The sequence below is a fragment of the Phocoena phocoena genome, chromosome 3 (genome assembly GCF_963924675.1).
Source record: "Phocoena phocoena chromosome 3, mPhoPho1.1, whole genome shotgun sequence".
Classification (NCBI taxonomy): domain Eukaryota; kingdom Metazoa; phylum Chordata; class Mammalia; order Artiodactyla; family Phocoenidae; genus Phocoena; species Phocoena phocoena.
In genome coordinates this window covers 96,570,999-96,580,812 of record NC_089221.1, presented here as the reverse complement: position 1 = coordinate 96,580,812, position 9,814 = coordinate 96,570,999, and positions in this window count along the sequence as shown.

Here is a 9,814-nt window from a genome sequence, read left to right as displayed (position 1 = left end):
AGCATTCTATCTCTGTTCAAAAGCTTGAAATGCATCTGGGCAGGTCACGGAAACAAAATTATGTAAAATATGTAAACCACTGTCCCTCCCCCCTCCTCGCCATACACACTCATTGATTATTTGTGTCACGCAGTTGGTAGGCGAAGTACTTGGGTTTAAATTTGACCCTTCTGTTAGCTCTCATGTAATACTGGACATATCATTCAAATACGTTTCTGGGACTCATTTTCCATACCTGAATAATGAGGGGGGCATGACCTTACTCATGCCCTTTAAGCCCTGTTTATGATTTTATGTAACTTTTAAAGTAAATGAAAAGGAAACTAGCATTTGGTGAGTGCTTGCTTTCCGAAGTTAATCATGAGATTGCAACAAAGGAAAACATACCTAAGCTAGCTTAACAAAAAAGAAACATTTTCGTCAAGTGTGAGGAATACCCAAAGGCAAGCATCAGAGTAGGGCCTGATAAGGCACTAGGTCCAAAACATGGGCACTGCAGAGCCAATATGACACTGATCAAATTCTAGTTCACACAGGCTGTTGTTGCTCTTACTTTTCTCTGGGTGTTGCCTTTATTTGTCCTTTCTCTACCCAATGGTTTTCTTTGCACTACTGAAAAGTGGTCTCGATGGTAAAAAAAAATAGCCAGCACATCCCTGGCTGACCACTGACCTCTTACCTTCAGAGCCCAAGGCCAAGGGGAGTCTCTGTGTCCCAATTACAAATGACCAGAAAAGAGAGTCTGATTGGTCTAGCTTGGATGAGCCACCCAACCATGGTTGAGTCACCAAGGGAGGGAAAGTGTCCCATGGTTCTGACGGGGAGGCTGAGGCCCATCCCTACCCCAAGGGTTGTGAATTACAGATACTCTTGCAGAAAGTACCGAGAGGTACCTATTCCAACTTCTGGTTGCTAGGCCTTTTCACTTGTTCTCTCAATCTTTGCAGCAATCTTATGACACAGGATTTTAGCTCCATTTTGAAAAAATAAATGATGCTCAAAGATTTTGAATGACTTGTTCAAGACCATATGGCGAGAGGCAGTTTTGGAGCCCATGTACTTTCCAGTGAAAGATCAGCATCCTTGGTGGAAGTTATACAGCTTGGTTGTATTTGTTATATATTTTGGTTAATAAAGCAAAGACTTTGAAATGATATGGCTTTTCCATGGTTTTGTTTGGGCATTCTAGGCATCATAAACAATATCTTGATTATTAATTTTTTTTTGTTTTTTGGCTGAGTTGGGTCTATGTTGCTGCTCGTGGGCTGTATCCAGTTGCGGCAAGCAGGGGCCACACTTCGCTGTGGTGCGTGGGCCCCCCATCGTGGTGGCCCTTCTTGCTGCCGAGCACGGGCTCTAGGCAAGCGGGTCTCAGCAGCTGTGGCCTGCGGGCTCCAGAGCCCAGGCTCAGCAGTTGTGGCACACGGGCCTAGTTGTTCCGCGGCATGTGGGATCTTCCCAGACCAGGGCTCGAACCTGTGTCCCCTGCATTGGCAGGCAGATTCCCAACCACTGCACCACCAGGGAAGCCCTTAATTTTTTAAAATGAGAAGCAATGTTGAGTATTACTGTAAAAGCTGATAGTTTCCTTTCCTTAGCATAGACTTTCTGGAAAGTAATAAATGTTCTGCATTCAGGAAGAATAATAATAGTTCCAGTAGTCTAACACTGCTATGTGTCAGGCAGACTGCTACATGCTTAACCTACATATCTCACTGAGGCCTCAAAACAAGCCAATGATGGAGCTACTATTCTTATTACCCAGATGAGAAAACAGACTTGAGAGAGGCTAAGTAACTTAGGTCTCCTGATGGTGGTCAAGCTAGCAGTTGAACTCAGGTCCACTTGACTCCATAGCTCTTAATCACTAGGCTTTGCAGCTTCCCAGCCTTGGGCTGGTAAGGATATGAGAATGAAATCTCAGTACATACAAATGATCACTAATACGGATGTATTTCAAATTTTACTTTCTTTTATATCTGTCTCTTTTGCATGTTATATATACAAATATGGCATTTATGACAGCAAACATTAAATCTACAGCTAATATTTGGCATATATTCAAAAACACCGGGAATAACATTTTGCCAGAAGTTTTTCATCCAAAATTTATTGGCAGTCTGTTCTGTATCAAATACTGAGCTAGGTAATTTATATTTTGCTTTCTTGTAGACAGCTAGAGTCAACTGATCATTTTTTTCCCAAGATAGTGATCTGATTTCCTAGGAAAAAATTAACATATCTTTCAAAGGAAACAATCTACTTTCTTTTTCTTTGTCTCCTATGAGAAAAGGGAGTGAAAGTCTGTCAGTTGTCAGCAGATGTGCCCAGCTTCCTCTGGAACAATTTATAAAGGACTATAACCCAGCCTATGTCCTGATACAGAGGCATCTCGAATTCTTCCCTGGTTTCTTTCTTCAGTAATACCTAAACTAGGGATATATAAATCAGCAAAATAGAGTAGGAAGACAAATGAACACATTAGTAAAAAACAAGCAACCTAATTTAACTTTTGTCACATTTAAAGAAAGAGAAACAGCAGATGTTTCACCTCTGTTTAAAATTAAGAAAAGACCATTAAACTGGCACGTATTTAGTAAAATATTATTTATCATAAATTCTGTGGAACATTCTGCTAAGGTAAAATGACAGAAAAGAGAAAAGAAAAAGAGGGAGGAAATCAGAGCAAACACAATCTAAGAAGGATTATGTTAACAGAGACAGAATAAAGCGTTAGAAAAAAGAGAAAAATTATACTCTCACAGATATTAGGAAAATTCTAAATTAAAATAGAAAAGGAATAAACAGAGATCAAGTGCTAGAGGCAAATTAAAAGATAGAAAAGAATACTGAAAAAAAAAAGATGGACCAAGAGATTCATCACTTCAAATGAGCGTTATTCAGCTTGTGCTCAGAGAAGCATGAAAACTGCCTGCAGCACTTGTTCAGACCCAGACTGTTGGACCCGCCCTAAACCTTCAAGTCAGACTCTCTGGGGGCTTGGACCCAGAAATCTGTAACCGAGATAATCTCCTCAGTTAGTTCTCAGGCACGCTAACAATTATGAAGCCCCACTTGATGATTGACATAAGTGGACCCCACGGTGCCAAGATGCAACTTCAGAGTTTTACTAAACCCACAGTCAAAACTCTGATTGCTTTCATAATACTTTCCATCTTGAATAGGAATGAAGATTCTATTTTTTTTAAATAGCACAAATTCATGAATTTATAACACAAATATTTTATTTCCCCCTAATTTTCAGAGCATTTTGGAGTCATTTTTAAGAGGGAAACTCCCACTTCCTGGCTGGACAATGTCAAACATTAAATTTCATTTTCACAATTAAGATTATTTATTTCCTAACCATTTACAACAGAAAACATCTGTGAACATCCTAAATCATATGTGAAATTTTATGATAACATTTTTTTGTTTACTTTTAAATTGTTAAATAATGAGTATATGGAAATGTGCACAGAGTGTACAATTCAACAATTTATCACAAGGTGAATATCAAAGCAGCATAACCCAGGTCAAAACCAGAAAACTGTCAGTACCTACAAAAGTCCCCTTTTGCTCTCTCCCAATCACTGGTCTGTCTTGCTTCCAAGAAGCCACTATTGCAACATAATATGATCACTTTTTTTGCTTTTCTGACATCACCAAGTTTTGGCAAGAAAATGAGTCAAAAGGATATCTTATATTCTATTGATGGGAGTATAAATTTTCACAAGTCTGAACATCAGTTTGGCATCATTTACTAAAGCTGAAGATTTGCATACGCAGTGATTTCAGTCTTAAGCATATACCTAACAGAAATGCATGCATTCATGTATGTTGTTCATATAACAAACATATAACCACCTAAATGTTCACCAACAGAAGAACGCATAATTAAATTGTGATATAGTCAAACATAGGAAAGAATAAAGCATTGTAAATGAGTGCAACCACATAAAACAATGATGAATTTCACAAACATGTCACTGAAAGCAAAACCAGACACACAAAATAATCCATACTATATGATTCAATTTACAGAAATTAAAAAATATATATATATATAATGTTTCCAGAAACATGTTTATTTTTATGAATAAAATGTTCAGAGGATTTATCAGATTTTCAGATTCTGCTATTGACTCTCCCCCAAATCAAGAACAGTTCTTAAAGCTAATACCAAGATTTTTAAAAGTCACGTTGCATTTTTGCTACTATTGTCATGAAGAATATCTTGGTTAATCCAATTGTTTTCTCTGACTGGTTAGCCAGGAATTCCCTCTTCCTTGCCTCAAACAGGCAGTAAGATCTGAAAACCAAACTTTGATATTTGGTAGATCTGGATATTTGAACCTGAATTTGAACCTGAAATCAGATAATTCTGCCAGTTTAATTAATCTTTGCTTTGCTCCTATGTTCCATGTAGTCCCAGTGTCAGTTCATGTCTACAATCTCTTCCTGGTGTAAAGAGCGCGAACTCTTTCCTTTCATGTACCCATGTTTACATCACTGTCTAGAGTTTTCTTTTGACACTGGAGGAAATGAGTATTTTTTAAACACTCAAAGTCCAATGGCTCAAAGTGCATGCTGCAAAGCCAGCCAATTTCCATGTATGTTTAAAGTTCACAAATTTTCCATTCTGAACACAGAATCATAAAAGGAAATTTCATCAATTGTAAGTAGCATCATTTATCAAGTTTATTGCACCAGCAAGTCTGATTTCAGAATCTACGTGGCTGAATGACTTTTACATGGTTTTATTCTTCTGGCAAAAATTCATTTTTAAAATTCTGGCACAAGATAAGGGTGGAAGAAATTGTATTTATTCAATATGCGCAGTTCTCAGTATATCACTTATACCTCAATAAAGCTGTTTTAAAAATTAAAAGCTAAGGAAAAAGAGATGAGAGGGCAAGATACCCCAACAAGCACACATTTACTCCGCAAATTTATTTAGGCTGTGAAACGGTAGACGGCAGAGATCAATCCCTTGTTTTCTTTACCAAGTCACTCCTCCTCCCACTTTAGTTATAAGAATATACTGCAAATCATATATTCCAGCCACCCTACAAATTAACCAGAGCCCTTAACGAAAACTGGAAATCAGTTCATATTTCATGCTCCCAGAGAATACCCAATTAATCACACAAACAAAAGCATTTTTAATGTACCTGCCATACCTTTGCAACCAACACCTACTCACCGCTAAGTTCCCTGAGCACCCTTCACAGACACAAGTTGTGTTTTAGAGTTGGCCTCAGCTTAATATATGTTTTTATAATAAAAAAATAGTATAATCAGTCCAGTATGTGTTTTTTTTTAATTTGTTTATTTTATTTATTGATTTTTGGCTGCGTTGGGTCTTCGTTGCTGTGCGCGGGCTTTCTCTAGTTGTGGCGAGCGGGCTCTAGAGCACAGGCTCAGTAGTTGTGGCGCATGGGCTTAGTTGCTCTGCGGCATCTGGGATCCTCCCTGACCAGGGATCGAACCCATGTCCCCTGCAATAGCAGGCGGATTCTTAACCACTGCACCACCAGGGAAGTCCCCCAGTATGTGTTTTGTGTGTCTTTTATTTGCAGTGACAGCAGTCATGCTTATTTACAGTGGGCCTTTGCACAATGCAGAAAACATATGTTTATTACTGATATAAGCAGTTTCAAAATATTTCATTTCCCTTTTCTTCTCCCTGCAAAACAAAACTTTACCAATACTCAGAGTTTTATCAACATTTCCTTTCTGGGGATGTCTTCATCATCTCAGGGACCATGCTCAGGCTGATACTGTGACTTCATAAACAGCCATTGGGACCCCCAAGGATATGACTATGTAGCAGCATCTGACAGTGCTTTCCCATTCTAAAGCCAGAATTTACAGCTATAGCAGAGGACAGATTCTCATCATTCTAAGAAGAATTTGCATGGCCTCCCAGAAAACAGGAGAAAAATGTATCATCAGTCTCCCAGATGCTGGTCTGACGAGTAGTGCCTGACGAGCACCATCCATGGCTAATGATCCCCCTTCCCATCCCCAGCCTCAAGCCCCAGCATGAAGACTCCCCTTCAGGAGCTCTGCGGTAGGGCTCAAGAATCAGGATTTTAAAAACAAAACAAAAAAAAAAAGAATCAGGATTTTTAGAACACCTCTCAGTGACACTGATAGGCAGCAAATCTGGGGACCCAATGAATTAGATGGCCCTTGAGAGTTTTCAAAATCCTCATCTTCATTGTTTGCACTTACTGAACAAATCATAGAAATAAATGTGTCCCAAATTAGAGGTTGGAAGAAAGGATTGCCCCGTTCCCACTTCTGCACATGCAACGGCAGTGGGCTAGGACACAGGGTGGGACAGTGCCTGCTGGATGTTGTCTGTAGCACTCTGTGTCTTCCTTGCCTTCATTGCTCTCATCTATCCCTCAGGAGCAGAAAGCTTGGCAATTACGTTTCTCAGCCTTCCATACCAGCAGGGCTCCAGCTAGACTCCATCAATGTCTGGCAGTTATGCTCAATTTGGAGGGATGAGACAGAAAAGAAGAAGCCATGTTTCTCCAGCAGCAGTTCCTGGCAGGTGTGTAGATAGGTGACTATGGTGTTTGCCTCCAACTACTAGGAGCTAAAGATACCGGTCGCAAATTCGTGTACCCGATGCACAGTGACGCCAAATAGACCAAAACATCGGAGCCTGGAGCAAGGAAAGGTTTACTGCAGGGCCAAGCAAGGAAAACAGGTGGCTCGTATTAAAAAAAACCCTGAACTCCCAGAAAGGGTTTCAGCGAAGCACTTTTAAAGGCTACGTGGGGAGATGGGGGAGGAGTGGGGGAGTGGTCTCATCATGGACAATTCTCTGACTGGTTGATGGTGAGGTAACAGGGCAGTTAACATTATTAATCCTTAGGCACCAGTAGGCCTGGGGACTCAGGATCATCAAGTAGTTAATTTCTTTCATTTGGTGCTGGGTTTAGCATCCATAAAACAACTCAGTAAGTGTGCATCAGATCCTAGTATCTAGGTACTTCAGAGAGGAGCTAGAGCAGAGGATAGGGGGGAAGGGTCTGTCCTGGGAAGGCCCCATAGGGTCCTGCTCACTTACATTAAGATTTCCCAAAAGCGACCTTCCTAACCTAAACCCCACCCCACTCCCCACATTTGCGATGGTTGTGTCAGCTCCTTACTCTCTGTATTCAATCTCTTTCTCCCTGAATCTGAAGTGGCCACTGTTTTCTTGGCATGGTCCTATCAGTCAAGCTTATACCTATTACCCTACAGACTCTCTTGGAGCTGAAGATATTAGCCCAGGAATTCACACTCTGAGCTCACGACAGTTACAACTAGGCAAAGACAGAATTTCCTAGAAAATGCACAACAAAACTTCACAAACCCCAAAGCTCCAATGGGACAATGCACATGTATCAACTCACTGAAAATTCGTAGGTCCCCTAGTGTGGGCCACAAGAGCAAAGGTGGCAAATCTCTCCTACTCGGGGCTGGTTGCTTTCCATATTAATAAAATTGCAGGAAATTTGGTGAACTCCATTCTGGTGCAAAGCGGACTCTAATACTATGCCTCAACCCTCACTTGGGGCACTTCAGGGTTCTCCTATGAAAGTTTGGGGCAACTTTAAAGAAAGGCTTGACTCAAACAAACACTGGAAATATGAGTATCTCCAAATACTAAATTTTCATGGGTTTGAGAAAACATTTTTTTTCTATTAACTTAAGAAGTGCTAGATGATGATAGATGTAAATATATGGATTTTTCCCTTTCATTGGTCAGAGTTAATACATTTTATGTTTTCAAAAGCAACCCACAGGGGCTTCTCTGCTGGTGCAGTGGTTAAGAATTTGCTTGCCAATGCAGGAGACACGGGTTCAATCCCTGGTCCGGGAAGATCCCACATGCCGAGGAGCAACTAAGCCCGTTCACCACAAATACTGAGCCTGCACGCCTAGAGCCTGTGCTCCACACAAGAGAACACCGCAGTGAGAAGTCTGTGCACCACAATGAAGAGTAGCCCCTGCTCGCCGCAACTAGAGAAAGCCCACGTGCAGCAACGAAGACCCAATGCAGCCAAAAAGAAAGTAAATAAATTTATTTAAAAAAAAAAAAAAAAAAAGCAACCCACAATTTCAAAGGACAGGAGAGAACCTGGAAAATAAAATCGTTTAGACAATCACTGTTCAATAGAACTTTCTGTGATGATGGAAACGTTCTATATCTATGTTCTCCAGTACAGTAGCTCTTGATCACATGGGGTTGCTGAGTATTTGAAATATGGCTAGTGCAACTGAAAAAATAAATGTTAAATTTTATATAATTTTAATTAAGCTAAATTTAAACAGTCACATGTGGCTACTGTATTGAAGAGCACAGATTTTTCACACCTCTTGGACATATGTCTTACAATGATATAAAAATTATATTTAATTAAATATATTCATGAAAAGAATAAAATTACATCAAAATATAAAGTTCTTTACGCAGAATCAGTAATAAAGGGATTGCTTGCAGAAAGTCAGTATGTATTTTACTCATAGCTATATGTAACTCTCCAATTTAAAAATTAATTGGATTTCAATTTTGTAAGTGTAGATGATGAGAGCGTTCTCATAAACTCTTCAAACAATGCAGGGTAACATGAAGCCTCCCCACTCCCAGCCCATCAGCCAATTCCATTCCTCGCATCCTCTGGGGGGCCAGCAGAAACACTATTCTATTTAGGTTGGATGTGTCTATTTTCAGAAATTTTTCTATGTAGTTAAAAACATATTTGTATATAGATACAATATAATCTATATATTTATATATCCATGTTAGATTAAATTAGATTATATTTTAATGTTCTCAATATGCTTACATATATACCAAATTCTTTTTCATGGCTGTGTCACATTCCTAAGCATGGACTCTCTTCCTTTAGCCTATTTGACCATTTTGACCATTTATCCCGTGCTAGAATTTTAGTTTATATACAGCTTTTTTCTATCACAAACAATACCACAATAAGCTTTCTTTTATGTGAGTCCTTGTGTATAATTTAAATTTTAATAGATTGCAAAGTTTCCCTCTATGATGACTGTATAATTTATATTTACCATTTCTCCCCTGATATTATCAACACTGATGAGCCAGGAAGGAAACTGATTTAAGTTTTTATTTCTCTATTTACTACTGAGGTTAAGCAATTTCCCATATGCCTGCTAAATTTCATCTTTTGTTAATTGACTATATGACTCATGTCATTTTTTTCAATCAGGAAAACATATACTAAAATACAGCAAGACCATGGCTAAATTATTTTTCCTGGAGTATACAGTGCCTTGTATATGGATCTCCATAAATAATTATTGAACAAATGAATAAAACAGCCGACATAATGAAAATCTCTCTCTCAAAAAAGAAAAGACAAGTTGAGTCCACGTAATTTTTAACATAGGTTCCATATTTCAGAGTATCAGGGGTAGACAGATAAATGATAAGTTTATATCACTACTCCTAGAACTTCCATTATTCTATTAGACAAATAAAATTTAAAAATCCAACTAAATAAACATTCATTCTGTAACCCCTTCAAGACGTATTTCTGATAGGACTGTTATCCTAACTCCAAGCAAGTTTTCCTCTTGACCTCAATCTCCCTAACATCCCCATAGCAAAATAAGAATGGTATTTTAATTGATGTGCTTTTCATATTTTATAGTATTGATTGCCATCTAGTCAATCAGGATAATTCAAACTTCTTTCTATCACAAATACCTTCAGAACGTTTCCACTTCTGCCTTGCCAACATTTGCTCTTTTTCCCGTAAGAGTACCC